This window comes from Camelus ferus, chromosome 15, assembly GCF_009834535.1.
Source record: "Camelus ferus isolate YT-003-E chromosome 15, BCGSAC_Cfer_1.0, whole genome shotgun sequence".
Classification (NCBI taxonomy): Eukaryota; Metazoa; Chordata; class Mammalia; order Artiodactyla; family Camelidae; genus Camelus; species Camelus ferus.
Window position 1 is genome coordinate 28,629,348 of NC_045710.1, and position 19,092 is coordinate 28,648,439.

The window sequence follows — 19,092 nt, forward strand, 5'->3', positions numbered from 1 at the left end:
TGCCAGGCAGTCCAGTTGTCAGTGGTGAAATTCACATACTGTCAGGCTTCCTGGAGGAGGTGGCATTAGAGACAAAATACATAAGATGTAGAAATCCATACTACTAAATAATGTTTTACCACCACTCAGGTTTTCTCCTTAAGATTTGACAATTTTCAACACTTTAGAGCCATAATGTACATTTCCCCCAAGTATCCCAGAAATGACTTTAGTCATAGAAGATTGAAAGAAATATTTCACATGTCTCACTTTTTTAATTCTCCAATTAATATAGAGTCTAGTTTGCATTGCCTTTATGAAACTAATACCTCAGAGATTTTAGTAACCTTTCTTTCTTTTCTTTTCTTTTCTTTTTTTTTTTTTTTTGCTTAAATAAAGCAGCATATACCCCTTCGCTAGTTCTACAGTTTGGAAGAAGATAACTGGCTATAACTGCAGACAGAAGGAAAAATGTTAATTCTCACTACTCAAACCAGAGAACCAGCAGCTTAACTGATGTACTTCCTCAAAAAGAAGCAAGAGTGCCAGCTCTCACTACTTTCGTGTTTACTCTGAATGCGAGGAGAGAGGAACAGGAGTGAAAGCAGCCCACTGCGGCGCCTGCTGACTCAGACCAGTTTTCCCGTCGCTGCTAAAAAAACGCAGAGCTGGGCTGTGTAACTGACAAAGCCTGCTGGTCAGCCTTGGCCTTGAAACAGACACTTGGGCTTAAGCACTTTTTCATGCTCCAGTAAGTACACTTTTAATAGACAGATAACACCGTCTTAATCTCCGATACTGCTTCATGGAAAAACAATACAACCAGTCCCAAGGAAGGAGAATTTTAAAGTAATAATAAGTAGAAGTGAGGTTAAAAAGTTCACAGCCAGCTGACGGCGTATCTGGCTTGGAGTTTAGCATTAACTTTCAGATAGGAATGATCATTTGAGTCAACGTTTACCCTTTTAGAAGCAAGAGCTATTAAAAGGTGGATAGACAGAAAAGGAAAGGTCTTTGTACATGTGAGAAATATCACAAGATGAAATGCCAGACTAGCCTTTGCTGTTACCACAAGGGGGACACCTTCTGTGGACAGAAATAGACTGAAAGAAAGAGAAGGGGTTTTTTGTTTTGTTTTGTTTTTTTAAAATCCATATTCCTCTTCTCCCTTCTCCCCCAAGCTCACTGAGAAGGCTGGTAAAGATTGTAAATGTCAGGGAATTGCCATGAGAGAATTTAGGAGATTGTGTCATTAATACGCTCTTAGGATTGACACTTGCCTTCTTATTTCATAGATATTCAGGCACATTCTGTTGCAACAGGATTCCCAAACTGCTCACTCTCAAGTTGTTTCTTTCTTTCTTTCTTTTTTCTCTTGAGAGTCTGTTCAGCACATGGAAAGAACAAGCATGTTCCCTTTTAACTGTCAAAAGGGAAATCTCATCAGACAGTGTACTTTTGAACAAAACCAACTGTTTCTTTCTCTTTTTTTTTTTTTTTTTTAAACAGTAAAGTGACCAAAGGCTGGGGTGGGGGGAACTGGAAGGGGGTGGGGAGAGGAAAAGCAGAGCAAAGACTTTTACTCTAAGCCACTGGTCTCCTCATTTATATTTTGTTTTCCTTCCACCCTGAATCATCTTTACTTGTGAGGGTTACTTAAGCTCACAGGCGTTCTTTCCTTGTGTCATTTTAGAGTGATGTGTCATCTGATTTCTTTCCTTGACTGAGATTTTTCTGGCCTGTGCTCTCGTCTTAGAATTCTCAATATTGTCACTGAGCATCCCCTCATTGCAATATTTCAGTGACAGTGGGGAGAGGATACACGGTGCTCTGGGACTGAGCCTTCCATCAGCACTGGTGTAGACTGCAGTGCTGTATGAGAGGATGGCTCTGTGATAAAGACTGTGGGTTTGGAAGTAGAAGATCTGTGTCAGAATCCCACAAGGTAATCATTATTTTACTAACAGTAATCCTCTGATGATGATAATTGTCATTGATGGAGTGTTTACCCTTGTGTCAGGCAGGGCATTAAGTGCTTTGCAAATGTCGCAGCTGCTGCATCGACCTAGGAGACTCTCAGGACCCCCATTTCACAGAGGGGACACCGAGGCTTAGAGAGCTGAAGAGACCAGCCTCTGGCGACACACTGCCAGTAATTTACAACAGAAGCTGAATCAGAAATCAGGTCTGTCTGATTGTTCAGTTTCATCGTCTGTAAAACAAAGGTACCTCAAATTTTGCCATGCTTAAATGGGATTATGAGAACCTTGTAAACCAAAAGGAAATACGTATGCAAAAGTATTTGTGTTAAGGTCAACGTGACGTATAGACTGGGTGCAGAACAGGGTCCTCAAAAGGTGGGGTACAAGGCAGAGGAAAGTAGGAACAACCTTCCTCCCCAAGGTCATGCTTCTGTGTTTTTCACAAACCCAAACGTCTCTCTTCACTTTTTCTGATACAGCGTTACTCTGTTAAGATGCCAGAGCAGCATTTTCAATTCTGGTGGGAAGAGGACTGTGGCATATTGTTGGAAGGGGAAGTGGCGGAAGAGACGCAGTTCCACTGTGGGATTAGAACACTTTGGTGGAAGGAGACTGGAGAGAAGGAAGCTTGAGGGCGGAAGAACAGACAGACCCAGTCCTTTCCCTGGAGAAGGATACAGCACTTAACTCCTCAGTATCTGCTCTAACAAGAGCCATTAAATGTCTTCCTAAACGTCCACGGGGTTGATCTCTGAGCGGGGAAAGGATCAGAACGTTTTTTGCCAGGATTCTCTCATAGAAACAATCCCCCAACTTTAGCCAACAAAATACTTTTCTGAATTCCCAGGGAACCAACATGGTATCACCTTATTAAAAAGACAGTGCTCAGATTTTACAGCCCAAAGTGAACTGAGGAAACTCACTCACCCTCACATGATGATATCTGATTCAAAAAAATTTTTTTAAATTATTTCACTGTGGCAAAATACACGTAACAAAACTGTCTTAACCATTTTTAGATGTCTAGTTAGCTCAGTGGTATTCAAGATGTCCATATTATTGTGCAACCATCACCATCCTCCATCCCCAGAATTCATTTGCAACAGCATGGATGAAACTAGAGGACATTATGCTAAATGAAATAAGCCAGACGCAGACAGACAGGTGCTGTATGATCTCACTTATATGGGGAATCAAAAAAAAAAAACCCCACAACCAAAACCAAACCAAACAAGAACACCAAATTCGTAGAAAAGAGATCAGACTTGTGGTTACCAAAGGCAGAGGGAGCGGGGGGTTGGGGGGACGGAATTGGAGGAAGGTGGTCAAAAGGCATAAACTTCCAGTTATAAGATATAAGCACAAGGGACGTAACGTACAACATGACGGGTAGCGCTAACACTGACGTGTGATAGACAGGAGAGGTACTAAGATGGTGAATCTTAAGAGTTCTTATCAGAGGGAGGAAAATTTTTTCTTTTTCTTTTTTCCTCTCATTTCTTTTTGTTGTATCTAGATGAAGTGATGGAATTTGGCTGAACCTATCTTGACAATCACTTCACAATAAATGTAAATCAAATCATCGTGCTGTGTGACCTGAATGCATACAGTCATGTATGTCAATTATTTCTCAATAAAACTGGAGACCAAAAGAAGCTGAAGAATTCATAGTAACATAGGGTAGAACAGTGGCTACCAGAGGTTGGCGGGGGGGGGGGGGGCGGGGGGAAGGGGAGATAAAAAGGGGGGGGGGGCGGGAAGGAAGGTAGAGTGGTGGTTGCCAGGGGCTAGGGGAAGGGGACATTACCATATGCTTCTAACGTTTTTTGTTGTGCCATTAAATTTGTGTTAAAAACAAACACAAAAATCTGTTTCTTCCTTGCCTATCAAGACACACTCATGAGCACTCTGATGTGATTAAGTAGGTGTAAGTTTTTCTTCTACCAAGAAACTAGTGAAAGTGTGGGGATATTTTACTCATATCCACCGACAATATGCATCGTTTCCACATCATCAATCACTCGGAGTGTTTATTATTTATGAGGGCAGATGCAACGTGCTTGACTTTGAAACATGTGGCTCATTGGAAACTGTGGAGAGATTGCTTTCCTGTTATTGTTTTAACCTTTTGATTCTTGAGTTGGATTCCAAATAGAAGCTGTAGCATTTCAGAAGGTAATAAGCACAAGATCATTTTGTTGTGTAAGTTTTCAGACCTTCATTTATTCCTTTTATGTTCTCTATTTTTTGGTTTTTCTAAATCTTCCTCTCACACATGGAATGCATAAACTGTGCTTCTTCTTACAGCTACCAATGTGTTTATTCAAGACTGATTAGAACTTCCTAGATACCCAGCATTCCAGTAGTGTTAAGGAAACAAAGATGAGTGTCTTTCAGGTACTTAATGAAACGTCAGTAAGTGAAAAATTCTGTGTGTATGCTGAGGGTGCAAAGTTGAATATAACATGGTCATATTTTGAGATGATTTGTGGGGACTGGAAGGAGTCATGGAGTCACAACCACGACTATTCAGAGAACCAGAGATGTCCAAGAACAAAACACAAAGTAGAAGACTTATGTCAGTTTAGTGAAGATATCAAACACAAGGTATTAATAACATCAGCAAAAAGAAGCAAAAAGTACTGTAAAAAGCACAGTAAAGTTTATGATGACTAACATCTAGTTGGAACATATAAACAAAGATGCTAATCATATTATAGAGATACATATATATTACACTAGACACAGAATAAGAATATCTACAAATCTACAAAGAGGAATTGATCAGCAATATTTTCTCAAATCTGGACTTAAAACCCTGCTATTCACTATACTTCCCACCCAATTTCTATTTCTTCAATATAAGAACGTGAAAATGAAAGGCCCAGTGATAAAATCTAGAATTTCCATTTAGCATTTGTAAGATCCAAAGACAAACTAACACAAAGGAGGTTCTCTCCATACAAAAAAGGATAATACTGCACAACACTTGAGTTTCTCCGGTGCACAGAATTTAACCATTGTGAGGGAACTTTGGTGATCATCCGAGTCAAGCTCTTATTTTATGGTTGAAGAAGCTTAGATCCAGAAAATGAAACTTAGTTTACCACGACCGCAGAACTGGAGAATGGAAGACCCAAGCCTAGCCCCCAGTTCTCCTGCTATCATAACCCAGTGTATTATTACTTTCCTGTATTATTCATATCGATGGACAAATAGTCAGGAGCTATATTCTGCATCTGTAATGGGTTTCCCCTTCATTTTCTTTCTCCCACCTTTTTTTTCAATTGATACGTTTCCCCTTTTTGCAGTTTTGAGAAACATAAAATCAGATCTGATCTACCCAATTGCATGTGTGTGCCTTCTAAGTCTGCAAAGCCTCTGCTATCACTCCAATCAAATATTTGAATCATTTGGCCCAAATTCTCATACCAGACAGACCTGACAGGTCTAGCTGTCCCACTGCCTTTTACGGATCCATTCATTTCATTTGTCATTTCTTTTAGGTACCTGAACGTGTTTGTCCTCAATCTAATAGCTCCTTCCTTTGAAAAATGTTTTTCGTGCTAACACTAAAAAATAAACCCCAGGTTCCAAAGAGGAAACACAAGCATGAGAAACTGCTTTTGAGATTACATAAATTATAACCAGGTAAAGCCAAACGGGGCCTAGAGACGATTAAGTTCCATCTTTCCTTTGGCTGATGTTCAGGAAAGTTCATGTCATTCATTTGTGAAGGGAATTTCTGTCAACCACTGACAGAGCTGGGATCAGAGGTGAGAGCTCTTGCCTTTCTGTCTGACGATTTTGGTTATATTTTCTAAGGAAAAATGCAGAGGGAAATACATACGGAAACAGAGACGGGGAACTGTTTGCCAGCTATCATGCTTTTATGTTTTCCTGCCCATTATCTCATTTGGCCATCCCTCCCCCACCAAAACCAGTCACGTCTGTATTACTGTCTTTCATTTACACATGAAGAACTGGAGCTAAACTTAAGCAACAAGTCAGACAGCTTAGAGGTGAAGTCTGATCTGGATTTGTCTGTTTACCTTTGACATAAGCACCAAGATAAATAAAATGAAGATCAAGTTGAAAAGTTACATATCAATCAATATGCAATTTTACGACTGTTCAGAGGCACAATTTCTTCAATGTTCACGAAATAAAAATGCCTTTTTGAACGATGATTATCCAAGTCAGAAGATGTGGTGGAAACAGCATAAATTTTAGTGTCTGTCAGACATATGTTCAAATTCTGCCTTGTCTGCCTAGAAGGTAGTAACTCAATCAATAAGTCATAATAATCACCTTTTTTTTTTATTATTCTCTTTGTATCTGAAAGTACAGTGTCTTCTGAGGAAAACATACTCTATATTAAACGTGTAGGAGGAAAGAAAAGGGTCCAAGTACAGGACAAACTCTTAAAGCATATGTTTATTTCCTTTCCAACTATGGTTTCTTATTTCTTCATCAGATGACAATGACTAGGACAATTTATGTAAAAATGATAAATGATATCCAGAACAAAGAGTGGGTGTAGGAGCAAATCACAGATGGGACCGTAGATAAAACACCAACGTGTACAATGAGAGCCTTGTTACAAGTTTGTTATTCCATTGTCTCTTGCAACTTCTGGCCTTGAACTTCACAGCAAGAAGGGAGCCCAGTGGCTATGAAGTCCAGCCTCCCCATCCCATAGAGGAAACCAAGGTCTGGAGAAAATGAATGACTTGCTGATTATTTGCTTTGCGACAGAACTGCAGCTTGGGGCCAGGACATAGGATTTTGAGTGTAATAGTTTTCCTTTTAATCTCCAAGCATTGAAACTGGTGCTTGTTTAAAGACTTAACCTCCTTCGTTGATTGGGTGAAACTTTGTTATAAAGGACTGTCAATGACTGGTAGATGTCAAAAATGATTTGATTTTTCAAACAATAGCCTTTTATCTTATTTATTTATTTATTTATTTTAGTTGAAGTATAGTCAGTTATAATTTGTCAATTTCTGGTGCACAGAATAATGTCCCAGTCATGCATATGTATACATATATTCGTTTTCATATTTTTTTTCACTAAAGGTTATTATAAGATATTGAATAGAGTTCCCTGGGCTATACAGAAGAAATTTGTTCTTTATCTATTTTTACATATAGTGGTTATCACTTGCAAATCTCAAACTCCGAAATTTGTCCCTACTCACCATCTTTTTTTTTTTTTTAAATAAAACGCTTAAAAAAAAAAAAAGTCCATTCAGGGGCTACATTTGAAGAGCTCTGGGGAAACCCTTCAGTAATTATGAGATACCCATCCCTGACTCAACATTTTTACTTCATTTGCAGGAGACACTTTAGCTCTAATAAGTGGAAGAATACAAGCCCTAAGTCACATTTTAGGTGTTATCTAATTTTTTAGATGCTATCTAATGGGATATCCACATGTCTCTAAATAAACAGGTAATATGACTAGGAATAGCTGGTCTATCTGATGGGCACATTGGTAAATTGAGACAAGTTTCCAGACCCAAATGGAGGTATTACCCAAGTTGTGTCTGGTGTTGTCTGATTAAAATCTATTTTTCAAAGTATTATCCAAAAGGATTTCAGAACTATCTGAAGACAGAAAATACTGCTTATGACAAGTACTTCAAACAGTTGGATCAAGATCTGGATGATGTTGCTAAAAATGCTAGTGGAAATTTCTTGTTACCACCATGTGTTGTTTTTGCCCTTTATAACCAGATAAACCAATGCTGAGTTTAAAAAACAAAATTCTCAGAATATTTGTGAATATAAATTGGAAGATAAAATAATTAGAAAGTTCATCTAAAAGAGAAAGATCATCTAAAAGAGAAAGATCTCAATTACACCCTCTTCCGTGTAAGTCCTCTCTGGGGCTCCTGACGTGGATAGCTTTTGAGATGGGTGACTTCGAGTAGCCTTACAATAAATAAACTGTGTATTTTGGAGTTAATCGACTGCCCACGCCCACACATCCTTCAACATATGAATGAGTAATGCTACAAAAATTTGTTTATAAGTTAATCAGGTGGACCTTAGAATGTAAAGAACAAGTAGGTTTCGTGACAGTAACAGTTTGTTGTGGGAGGGTACAGCTCAGCGGTAGAGTGTGCATGTTCAGCATGCACAAGGCTCTGGGTTCAATCCCCAGTACCTCCATTCAAACAAACAAATAAATAAATCTAATTCCCTCCCTCCTAAACAAACAAAAATAAGAAAACCAAAAAGTAACTGTTTGCAGCTGAATGAGGAAGGGATAGACTCCCCTGCTGGGGGCATGTGGAAGATAAAGAGAAAAACAGAACTCAGTGTACGTTTTCTTTTAGTTCTTCATCCAGTGAGCATTATTTTGACTTTTTCATTTCATTATTCAATAAACATTTATGGACTCCACCCACTGTATGGTATCTAAAGATGAGTAAGATAAGTACACACCCCCAACTTACTTAAAGTCGAATGACGAGGCAGAAAAATGCGCACTGAGGATACTAACTAAGCATTATCAGGGAGACAGACGCGGGGTGCGGCGCAGTAGGAACACACCGGGAGAGTACAAATTAGAACTGGGTAACGGGGGGAGCATCACAGACAGGAGGGTTCTTGTACTGAGTTTTAAAGCAAGTGCACGCTTTGTTAAGTGAAAAGAGTTAAAAATAAACAGTGAAGAAAAAGGTAATGAACATGTGAGAAAACGGAGGCCTGAGCCACTCCTCCCTACTTCCGTGAACAGTAAATAGTCCGGTAAAGCCGGGCGACGGGTGTTCGCTGGGAGGGGAGCGGCCAAGATGGCGGAGTAGAGGGACGCTCGGAGCTCACCCTCTCCCACAAATACAAGAGAGACATCCACAGACCCAGCCATCCGCTCAGAACACCTGCTGAACTGTGACGGAACATCACCTTCTTCAAAAGACAAAATTCCTCACAAATCTGGTAGGAGGGGGGAAGAAAAGGAAGAAGAAAAAGGAAATAAGGGCAGGACCTGTCCCGCGGGTAGGGAGCGGCAAAGGAGGAATATGGCTCTCATGCTGGGGCTCCCCGTCTCCAATGGAGAGGTCAGCGGGGACGGAGGGGAACCTCTGAGGCTTGCACTGTGTAGAGCAGCCCTTGACAGACAGAAGTGAGAAGGGCACAACGGGTTCCTGCAACCCCCAGCCCGAGACCAAACCAGCGGAGGTGCGACTGGACAGGCTGCCTGAGGCGGTGGGGGTGGGGGGAGGGGGAGGGGAGGACTGGCGCCGACTGCACAGAGGCGGCCTCAGGGGACAAGAGCAAGCTGTGCATCCTGAATGGGAGCGTATACAGAGCAGAACAGCCTGGCTCCCCAGTAAAATACAGAAAAAAAAAAAAAAAAAAAAAAAGGAAAGCCACCCTGCTGGTGTGCGCGCGGGGGAAGGGCGCCATAGCCTTTGTCTCCACAGGCCTGCCGCACCATTGCTGGCGCGCTCTCGGGAGAAGAGAGGCAGGGCCTGGCCACAGGCACCATCTTGTCTGGTGCGCGGCCCTCAGGCGGAGGTGGGGTTGAAACCTGACCCAGTAACCAGGGGCTCCGAAACCTCAAAGGACAGACTGAGATTTGTTTACAACCCCAGGCACAGGGGACTGTTTGGCTCCTTGGGTGCTTTTGTGGACCGGGGCCTCTAAGACAAACAGTGAGGAGCGGAGTTCCGCACACAGCGGGGCTGAGGGCTGGTGTGGCCATGTTCTGTGGGCCCGCCTGCCCTGCTCAGATACGGCGCTGGGAGCGTCACTGACCTGGTGGCGCGACCTGTGGCCCTCTGGAATGACCAAGTGGAGTTCCTGCAGTGGGGCGAGGGCAGGAGCGGCGTCTGGCACTAGAAGCTGCACTGACCAGGTGGCGCAGCTCGAGGGCCTCTGGAAAGAGCAGGCGGAGTTTGCGCAGTGGGGCGAGTGCAGGGGCGGCGTTTGGCGCTGGCTAGGCACTGAGGGGATAGAGCACCCCAGAAATCCACTAATTGCACTGGTATCCCCGAGGGCAGAGAACCTAGGGGACACCAGAGCAGTGCACTGACATTCCTGCAGCCAAAGCAGGGACAAGGGCAGAGTCAACAAAGAGCACTTAAAGCTCTCCAACCCTACCCACTACCCACTGTAGCTCAGAAATGGGTCTGGGCGCCTCCATTCCAACAAGAGGGGAACAGACCCGGCGCCGATCAGGGCTGTGACAACCACAGAACAAAAAGAGGCCCCACTCAGTGCTCTGGTCACCACAACACCGGCCACAGCCCCAGTCAAAGGGATAACAGCCAACACACATGGAAGAAAGACCTGGCAACCATCCATACTAAAAACAGACCTGGCGACAAAATTATTAGGGGTGCACAGTCTACACAGGAACGCATTCTCTCTCGTACTTTTAAATTATATTTTGTGTTACTTTATTTTTTATGTTTTTAATTTTTTTGCTTTTTAAATTTTTTTTAATTAAAAAATTAAATTTGTGTTTGTTTTTATTTTATTTAAAATATTTTTCTTATTTAAAATTTTTTTAAATTAAAAAATTTTTTTTTGTTTTTTTAGTTTTATTTCCACATCCTCTTAAAAAAAAAAAAACCTTCAAGCCCAGAGTAGTTAACAGATACTCCATAATCTATAGTGCCAGAAAGATATAAGTAAAATGAAGAAGCAGAGGAACCACTCCCAATTAAAATAAGAAAAGTCCCCTGAAAGAATGATCAAGGAAATAGACCTAGTCAGTCTACTAGATCGTGACTTCAAAAAGGGAGTGATCAAAGAGCTGAAGGAACTAAGAGACTATGAACAGGGACAGAGACTACTTCAGGATGGAAATTGAAACTATAAAGAGAAGCCAGTTAAAAACAGAAAACTCAAAGGCAGAGATAAGAGCCAAGCTAAAGGCTGTCAAAAGCAGACTAGACAATGCAGAGAAATGAATAAATAAGAAGACTTGGTAATGGATGTCATCCAATCAGAACAGCAGACAGAAAAGCAAATAAAAGCCAATGAAAGCAATGTAAGGGATCTATGGGGTAATGTAAAGCATGCCAACTTACACATAATAGGGGTCCCAGAAGGAGAAGGAAGAGCAAAGGGGATTGAAAAGGTATTTGAAGAAATCATGACTGAAAACTTCCCAAACCTAAAGAAGGAATCAGATATCCAAGTACAGGAAGCACAAAGAGTCCCCAACAAGAAGAACTCAAATAGACCTACACCAAAGCATTATACTCAAGATGGCCAAGGTTAAAGGTAAAATGATTCTAAAGGCAGCAAGAGAAAAACAGAGAGTTAGTTACAAGGGAACCCCCATAAGGCTTTCAGCTAATTTCTCTACACAAACACTAGAAGCCAGAAGGGAATGGAAAGATAAATTCAAAGCTCTGAATGAGAAAAAGCTGCAACCTAGGATACTTTATCCAGCAAGGTTATCCTTTAAAATAGAAGGAGCGATAAAGAATTCCACAGATAAGCAAAAACTAAAAAAATTCAGCAATACGAGATCTATGCTAAAAGAAATATTGAAACATCTACTCTAAATAGAAAATAAGCAGGATGCAATAGAACACTTCCTACTCCACACACAAAAATAAACTCAAAATGGCTTAAAGGCTTAAATATAAAACAAGATACAATAAATCTCCTAGAAGAAAATATAGCAAAATATTGTCTAACATAAATCTTAGTAATGTTCTCCTACGGCAGTCCACCCAGGCAATAGAAGTAAAAGCAAAAATAAGCAAATGGGACCTAATTAAGCTTATAAGCTTTTGCACAGCAAAGGAAACCACAAACAAAACAAAATTGCAACCTATGGAATGGGAGAAAATATTTGCAAATGATGCAACTGACAAAGGCTTAATTTCCAGAATGTATAAACAGCTCATACAACTTAATAACAAAAAAACAAACAACACAACCCAAAAATGGGCAGGGGACCTAAACATGCAGTTCTCTAATAAAGACATACAAATGGCCAATAGGTACAGGAAAAAATGCTCAGTATCACTAATTATCAGAGAAATGCAAATCAAAATTACATTGAGGTATCACCTTACATCAATCAGAATGGCCATCATTCAAGTCCATGAACGATAAATGCTGGAGAGGGTGTGATGAAAAGGGAACCCTCCTACACTGCTGGTGGGATTGTAGTTTGGTGCAGCCATTATGGAAAACAGTATGGAGATTCCTCAAAAAACTGAAAATAGACCTACCGTATGATATAGCAATCCCACTTCTGGGTACAAATCCATAGGTAACTCTAATTTGAAAAGATACATGCTCCCCAGTGTTCACAGCAGCACTATATACAATAGCCAAGACACGGAAGTAATCTAAGTGTCCATTGACAGATGACTGGGTAAAGAAGCTGTGGTATATAATATAATGGATTACTACTCAGCCATAAAAAATAAAATAATGCCTTTTGCAGCAACATGGATGAACCTGAAGATTGTCATTCTAAGTGAAATAAGCCAGAAAGAGAAAGAAGAAATATACCATATGATATCACTCATATGTGGAATGTAAAAAAGAAAAAGAAAAAAAAAGGACACTATGAACTCATCTACAAAACAAAAACAAACTTGCAGACATAGTAAATAATCTTATGGTCACCAGGGAAAGGGGGTGGGAAGGGATACATTTGGGAGTCAGATTTACAAATGTTAGCCACTATATATAAAAATAGATTTTAAAAAGTTTCTTCAGTATAGCACAGGGAACTATGTTCAATATCTTGAAATAACCTTCAATGAAAAAATATGAAAATGAGTATACATATGTATATGCATGGCTAGGACATCGTGCTGTATACCAGAAATTGACACATTGTAATTGATTGTTTTTCAATTTAAAAAAAAAAGAAGGAAAGAATCTTTATTGGGAGATAGAAAGGGACAAACGTAGGAATGTAGATGGGGCTGTAATTCCAAGGTCCTTTGGTACTATGCTAATGAATTTGGATTTTTTCCTGGAAGTTACAGGGACTCATTAAAAGACTTTACATGTATGTATGCCAGATCAAAATTGTGTTTTAGCAAGATCACTTTGGCAACAAAGTGGAGATAGTCAGGAAGGGCCAGAAAGGGGGAAGAGCACCTTTTAGCATGCTATTGCAATAACTCATGTTATAAACTATCAAAGGCAGTGGTAATGGATATGAGAGACATACAAGAGGTACGAACTATAGGGTTTAGGGATTTGTTATAATGGGGAGACAGCAATTCAAGGAGTCTAAGCATAATCAAAGTGTTAGACAAACTAGAAAGAGCAATTTTGTGGGCAATAAACATGATGTGTTAAACTTGAAACATGCTAAGTTTTGGTTAGGGGATCTATGGACATGAGTTGAATAGACAGTTGAATGTATGGATCGAAGGGTAGATGGTAAATGTTAGTAATGGGAAACCAGAGTGAAAGATAAGAGTGATGGTAAAATAATTTCTGGCTGCTCTAAATTTGTTTAGATGCTTTGCATAAGTAAATTACATTCCAGTGTATGGAACCTTTTTATAAGAAAATGTTGAACCAGTCAGTACTCTGTGAGGAACTCTGGGGATTGAAAGAGAGCCATGAAAGTGCAAATAAGCAAACAGAGTTTAATGTTCAAAGTCAAGTCAGTCTAACCTCGTGAACACTGAGGGATCTAAAACTAGCTGGAAAGAGAAATGCTATTGGTACCTGATTTCCGACCTTCATTGGGATATTTTACATAACTATACAAAAGTATAGTTGGATCAAATGGACCAAATGGAGAAATAGGGACTGCCTGATAATGTAATTAGGTGGAGTCCTTACTAAACAACTGTGTTCAAAGATTGCTGACTTGGGATGGATAAAAACTGAGTGATGTATTGAATGGCACTGTCCTTGGCTTTGGCCAAATACTTTGTAAGAGTATTGGATGAAGGTATAAGAGCCTTCTCACTACATTTGCAATAGATGCCAAAGTTGAAGAATGAAAACAGGCTGCATGACACTTAGGATCCACAAAGATCTTAAAAGATGCAGTTTAATAGGGGTGGGTCTCAAGGTCCTGCACCTGGAGCTCTCAAAATTACCTGCAAAGAACTTGACTGAGTTGTGGATTTCAACACCGTACCCCCTCCCCACAACATACCAACTAAATAAGTAATAAAATAGAAGGTGAGTGCACATTCAAACATGAGTTCTCAGGCATTAAATTAAGTAGAAATTCACACTCATGTCCTAAGAGGACCTACTAAAAAGTTGGAGCTATAAAGTTTAAGAGAAATGTAATAACTGCTGGTCTTCAGAGACTTCAAGGGATGTCAATTGGAATAGGAATCATGTTTCTATCTGATCATAAGGGTTGGAACTAGCAATACTAGATTTAAAAGGTATCCTTCTCCATTAATTTCTGTGATGCACTTTCCTGTAGTAGCGTGAATAATAGGATTGACTCTGGAACCAGATTTGTCCACTCTACTATTTATTAGTTCTGTGACCTTGGGTGGATTTGCTTATCCCATCCCTGTTTTATTTTCCTCATCTGAAAATAAGGATGATAATAGGATCTAGCTTATAAGGTTACTGTAAGGATTTAATGAGTTAAGATATGGAAGAGTACTGAGGAAAATGCCTGGCACATAGAAATTGCTTTATGTGTTTGCTACCATTGTTAGTAGTAGTTATAGGATCATAGAGGTTAACAAACCTCTGTTAATGAAGTAAGGAAATACTAAGTATAAGAGGAAACTTAGAGAGGTTTATTCATTAAGCACCTTTTAAGAATGTGTGGATCATTTATTAAGCCAGCATCTAGAAGCTGGTGACAGCTCCCAAGCATTCTGACTGATGGCGCACCCACACAACTCCCATCAGAGTGTATGGGAAGTCAGCCACAAACAGTAGCCTCCGTCTTAGGACCCAGCACAACTTTCTGCTTGGGTATCTGACAAGATCAGATAATTCTCTCATTTCTGAATTCTTCATCTTACCTTCCTATTTTACATACTTTAGTTTCCCATGCGTGTTTCTGGCCTTTGTGTCTATGGCAATTTAGAATCTGTTTTTTTCTGGCCCACTGTCCTTGACTCTGATCCCACGTCCTTACTGAGGGAGAAGGAAGGGGCACCAAGAAGTTTTTACTTTTAAAAATCCCCAGGGATAAACTCAAGTCCATAGAACCACAAACACACAGCAAGTAGTAGATTTTCATGCAAAATAAGAAAAGTCTTCATTTCATCTACCAAGGGTAAGAACAACTTTGATATTTTATTAGTAGCTAAATCAACAAGACATTGCTTCTAAATGTACTTTCGAGCTCTTCACACCACTGAGTTAACTATCCAGCAATCTAACTAGAAAGTCTGGGTCAAATCTTAGAATCATATCCATCATTCATTCTACTCTGTCCCTGAATCATACCTTTCTCATGGACTGTTATTCCTCATACTGAGTTCCATGGAAGGCTGGCATCACAGGATATTAATTATCTCCTTGAAAAAATAAAATCCATAGTCAAATGACTTTGGGAAACATTGCATACCATCAACAGTGCTTAGATGTTCCCAAAGCAAATTAGTTTCTTAAAAGCTCCAAGAACTCCGGTAAATAATCAGTTTGCCTGGGTTTAACCTAGTAATCCCTAGTTTACTCTCTCATAGAATTATTTTTAGTTCATAGCCCATTAATATAAATCTAGTATTTGGTGAAAGAGTTTGGTAGCTATTAATTTTGGCTTTTCTTTGAACACTTACTCAGTATTAATTTATTATTGAAAACAGCTCTTTAATTAGGGCATGCACATGTCCCAGTTTGCTTGGGACATTCTCAGTTCACTGCTGTTGCTCTGGTGTAATTTTGAATACTTCCCCCTTTTACTCTCAAAAATGTTCTGATTCAGGGGGCCAATTATGTAGACTCTCTACCTATAATATATCTATTATTATCACTTGCTTGCTTGCTGCTTGAGTCTTTCTTTCTTCCTTCCTTTCTTTCTTTCTTTCTTTCTTTCTTCCTTTCTTGCCTTTCTACAATTTATCCCTCTCTCTTGCAGCTGGAATTACATTTAAAAATGTAAATTATTTCACTTCATGTCTCAGTTCATAAACCTCCAATGGACTCCTAGCACTCTTGGAATTAAAGTCCCCTGAGTGGGTCTTCCAAATCTGTGTTCCTCAAAGACCCAATGAATTGGCTGCTAGCTTTATCTCTAATGTATTATTATTATTATTATTATTATTATTATTATTATTATTATTATTATTATTATTATTATTTTATTTTGACTAATCCTTAACTTTTTATCCAGTGTCACTGGGATCCTTATTGTTCCTAGAACAATATACTTGCTGGGTTTTCCTTCTATCCGGAAATCTTCTCCCCAGTTATTCACTTGATTTGTTTCCTCATTTAAATTCCATTTCCTTTGACCACCCTAACTGAAAGCACTGGCCCTCCTCTGTCTTCCTCTATCTCCTGGTCCGCCTGTACTTTGTGTTTGTGTTGGTATTGGTTGAGCTGTATTTCCAACACTGCAGTTACATTAGCACTGTGGTGTCTCCAGTAAGGTGTATATATCCTCTTTGTGTACTATTTCTATAATGTTCAGTTCTTGCAACATAAATTAGCAAAATAGTTAAAAATAACTGCTCACACTTGCTCACTTTGGAAGACCAACATTTTAAAGTAATAATAAAACATTTGCCATAAATCATAATCATAAATCTCCCTCAGTTCTAGGTGTTTTGATTGATGTGTGCTCTGTTTTGATGCAAATGCAGTGCTTTGAAATATGTAAATTAAATCCACCTTCCTTGTTTTTGAAAACTGATCTGTAATTGAACCAGAGACTCTTATTAGAGGCAGGGAATTTTCTAGAGACTGCCCAGTACAGACTCTTAGGAAGACAGGGAAACACACTAAGGAAGGGAAGTATTCAAATCCTCCAACAAGTATGTAGATACCTGTCACCTTTTGGTTTGTTCCTCATCAGGCCCTTTTGGGAGTCACCCCTTGCCCACTTCCCAGGGATTTCAATCCTAAGGCCCCATCTCATTCATCCCCTACACAGGTGGGACCTGACCAAAGTCTAATAATAAGAATATATCATCCCCTTGTGGATGCAGTGAGAGGCCCAGGTTTCAGATGGTGTTATACCCAGGGGATCAAAAACTCAAAGCAACTCCTTCCTTCTCCCTTCTCACTCTGCTTTACTCTATCCTAAATCAAACTCTGACCGTGAAGCAGCAAAGACTGTGTTCACAATCTCTCAGCATCATCTTAATCCTGGCTTTCTCAGGAGAAATAAAATCCTTCCTTTTCCTGGCATACATATCAATTCCCCAAAAAGATTCTGACTGGTTCCATTTAGTTCATCCTAGGCCAATGAGTACAGATACAAAGGCAAACAGACAAGGTGGATATAACCCTAGAAACGAATGCTATCCTATGGAAGGGATAATTGCTTTAAAATTTTCTTTAGAAAAATTCCTACTCATTGCCCCATGGTTTATCTTCCCAATGTGTCTTCCCTTTGACCACATCACACATTTGACCCACTGAAGGAGGAACAGACATGCTAGCCTGAATTCCACCTTTCCTCCCAGTTTCCTGTTGCTTTTTGACTTGTCCCCGACAATTGTCTTGTTATCAACCCCTGGACTTGTTCTCTCCTTTAACCTGACATCTTTGCCCCTTCATTAACAGACTCTTTGAGAGAAAGTACTGTGTCTTAGTTATCATTTTACACACGAAATCACAGTGTTTGGAAATAGTAGATGCTCACTAAATGCTTACCGAGTGAATAACGATACCAGCTTCCATTTATTGAATAATTACTATGTGATGGGAACTAAACACATTCCATGTTTATTTCATTGGTTCTTACAAGCAGAATGAAGTCATCATCTAAAAATTATTTTTTGGATCCCCTATGCCCAGATGTGATTGTTAGAGTAGTTGAACACTTTTATGTGATTTTCAGTAATAAATACATTACTTATGTAAAGAATATTCACTTAGCCTTTCAATTACTCATCAGACATTAATTACCTACTTTATGTCAGGAAATAATAGTGGAGATGCAAAATTAAGAGATGTCACAGATCTAGTGACACTCACTGGCTAGAACCCTTCTGTGCCCCCACCCCCTCACCTCCCACTCTCCCACTCCCCTGCCCCCACCTTCAGAACAAATTCCCACCTTCTAAACAAGATAAGGGAGATTCTTTTTCGTGCCATCACCTCTCCAGCCTCGTCTCTGGCTACTCCACACCTTAAAACTCAGCAACAGCAAAACACTGATAGCGATCAGTCTAGTGGTGACCTGGGGGAAATACATCTGGAAAGGGTTATCAGAGGATCTTCTGAGGTGCTGATAATGGTACTGTGTCTCCATCTAGGTGCCAGGTACATGGACAAGTGGGTGAATTATGTTTATGAAAGTTAATTGAACGGCACAGCCACGTGTTTCTGTAGGTATATTAGACTTCAATAAAGAGTTAAAAAAACAAATGAAAACAATCCCCAAAACCACTTCTTGCAATGCCGGACTATTTGTCATTGGTTTCCCATCCCGCATGTGGTGTGTTTTCCTCTTTCCTCCAGAATTCTGCACCTGCCGCTGCCTGCATCCACGTCACTGCTGGCCTATTACTCTTTCTCCTAGTTCTCCTGAAACTGCCTTGTGGCAGCCTATTTCTGTGATTCTCTGCCCCACCAGACTCAGTTCTTCGGTGCTGTCTCCTGGTATAGGATGTAGCTCTGGGAACCCAATGCGTGGAGGATAGTGACAGAGTCACATAATTACATCCATGTGAAACGCGAGGGAGAGCACTCAATTCTAGGCGCTCTGGGAACAAAAAGCCCACAGGCATACAGGCACCCAAGTCCACAAACATATCTTCTATGGCAGGCTGAATCTAAATCAAAAAAGAACACTTGATTTGTGCATTTATCATCTCCCCAAACCACAAAAACAATATGCAGAAGACTTCTCTATCCTTTTAAGGTAGCTCTGCATGTATATGGATACAGCTGTTAAAGATGGAACTTGAACAGGCATTCTGTAAGCTAGCATCCTTCTATTCTTTTCATATAGAGACGTATTAAATAGCTTCTCCTTTGTGTGACAACCACAGGCCATGTCAAATTAATTCTTCCAGAG

The 19,092-nt window shown here is 40.0% G+C and overlaps 1 protein-coding gene across 1 annotated transcript in view; it reads right to left on the reverse strand.

Annotated features, from left to right (window-relative positions):
* The window catches only part of SLC8A1 (solute carrier family 8 member A1), a 394,688-nt gene that overhangs the window by 368,266 nt on the left and 7,330 nt on the right, over window positions 1-19,092 (reverse strand). The window lies entirely within an intron of this gene.